This window comes from Paralichthys olivaceus, chromosome 21 (genome assembly GCF_024713975.1).
Source record: "Paralichthys olivaceus isolate ysfri-2021 chromosome 21, ASM2471397v2, whole genome shotgun sequence".
Classification (NCBI taxonomy): Eukaryota; Metazoa; Chordata; class Actinopteri; order Pleuronectiformes; family Paralichthyidae; genus Paralichthys; species Paralichthys olivaceus.
Genome location: NC_091113.1, coordinates 13,899,879 through 13,902,026, shown reverse-complemented (window position 1 = coordinate 13,902,026; position 2,148 = coordinate 13,899,879). Strand labels below are relative to the sequence as shown.

Genomic DNA, 2,148 nt, shown 5'->3' with positions numbered 1-2,148 from the left:
CACTGACAGCTCCTACACAGCCATTGTTGTGTTCAATCACACACTGTACTTAAAGATGGACAACTGACTGGTCCCCAGGGAAGGGAAGCCAAATTGCCTTGATCGCCCCCTATTGGTTGGTTGTAGTATAGCTCATAAAACTGACAGAAAAAATCAAAATGCACGTCAAATAATAATTTCTAAAAGCTGGTTGCTGTCATTTTAGTTAGTTCTATTTTAGGTATTGCAATGCCTAGAGACAGAACTGAACCCAAGAGCATGACAACAGACAGTCTTAGTGCAGTAAATGTGGTTTATTCACCAAAGAGCAGAAAAAAGACAGGCAGAGGTGAAAACCAGGATTTCAGTCCGTACAGCAAACAAATTAGAAGGGGCAGACAAGACGGGAACGCACACCGGGTCGTAATCAGGTTAGGAACAGGCAGGCAAGAATTCAGAAAGATAACGCTGGATAGCAAGAACACACTAGAAAATCTGGCAGAGTGAACCTGACTGGTATAAATACACAGACGAACTAATGAGGGAATGGGGAGCAGGTGAGTGTGTGTGGGGAGACTCATGTGAAGGGAATGAGGTGATTAGCGGCTTGTGAGGGTGACTGGATCTGAAATGACAGAGACACGATTAAAAACAAGGCATGGTAGATAGTTGTGACAGGTATAGTCCACACTGATGTAGGTCCAAGCTCTCACTTAAAATTTTTAGTTTTAATTAGTTATTTGATTCGATAAAAAAACAGGGTGAAATGCCTCATGAAAGCTGAGACTGACTCGTGACTCATCGAGTGCTTGTATCAGCGGGACATTGATAGTCTGCTGCTTGATCCTGCGAATGCTACTGCATCTACACTGGCTCCGAATGTGCAAGATGAAAGCATATCCGGGATATTTACCTGGGATATATACAGTCAGGAGTCTTGCTATATGTGTGTTTTTTATGGGTTCAGTCAGAGCTATGTATTTCAAACAAAAAAGTTACTTTTACTTTCAGTTTAACTTTAAACTGCTGCAATATTTGCAACTGTGGTGAGTGGCTCCCCTATAATTTCACAGCTACGGACTCATTCCATGTTATGATTGCATCTGGTGTGTCATTTATACAGTGTAGAGGCCGAGGTAATAAGCAATACACTGTCAAAACAACGCTCTGCCCATTTGCCGAGAGCTACACGGCACAGATGCCCCCTACCAGGCGCTGACCCCAGCGGCCACCTCCTGGGTAAACTGTCATCTCAAGAGAAGAAGCTGGAACTAAATGTGAGAAGAAGAACACAAAGGAGAGAAAGGAAGAGAAGTGTACCAGAGTCATTGACTAAGAACAGACAGACCAGGCGGGAAGAGGTCTGTTTTCATTTTTCTTTATTTTCATGGTTTCTTTTTTCTATCAGAGGAAGATATAATGGGAGAAGTGCAGGAGAGAAGTATGGATAAACTTGTCCTCAGCCTCTGAAGGATCCATGGCAACTGCACAACTTCAGCTCTTTGAACAGCTCTTCAACACAAAGGCAGCAGATGGTCCGCGCAGACTTGATATTTGACAAAAGCTCGAATTTATATTATATTATTTATTTGTCTATTTATTTATATTTAAGCGTGTTCTGTTATTAAATATATCTTTTTGAATTCACTTACTTTGTTATTTTCTTTTTTTTGGTATTATATGTTGTTTTTTTTACTCACTATAATACATCCATTTTCTCATGGGATTTTGTTAATTCACTGACTCATCTTTCTATTTATGTTTATTCAGTTCACCTTTATTGAGTATTTTACAATTTTTTTATTCTCTCTTGTTTCTGTTTTTTTTGGACTTTGGGAGATCTTAAGCTTTGAGATAATTGCTATCCTCTTTTTTATTCAATTCAGTTTTATTTGTATAGTGCCAAATCAGAGCATACATTGTCTCAAGTCACTTTAGAGAGAGAACTGAAAGAGAGAGAGAAAAAGAGAGTTATCATCATCATCATCATCATCGCCATCATCATGGTCCTCGACACTCCTGTCTCTTTTCAGCCCCCACACATTTTAAATCTTTAAATTAATCATGAATGTGCTCCACTTTTTTTGTATATCTGAAGGGAAGTGTCAGGCAGCACTACACCTGACAACAGTTTTATTATTGGCCTGTGCTTTGGTGTTTGTCAGAGCT

General features: G+C 39.7%; 1 long non-coding RNA gene across 2 annotated transcripts; it reads left to right on the top strand.

Annotated features, from left to right (window-relative positions):
- Positions 1-580: 580 nt before the first annotated feature.
- On the top strand, positions 581-1,622 carry LOC138406147 (uncharacterized). Of its 2 annotated transcripts, XR_011239771.1 has the most exons (3): positions 581-1,025; positions 1,103-1,256; positions 1,388-1,622. It is a non-coding gene; the product is annotated as an uncharacterized lncRNA (long non-coding RNA). The 2 variants fall into 2 exon arrangements; XR_011239770.1 differs by having other exon boundaries at positions 581-1,256.
- Positions 1,623-2,148: the final 526 nt, after the last annotated feature.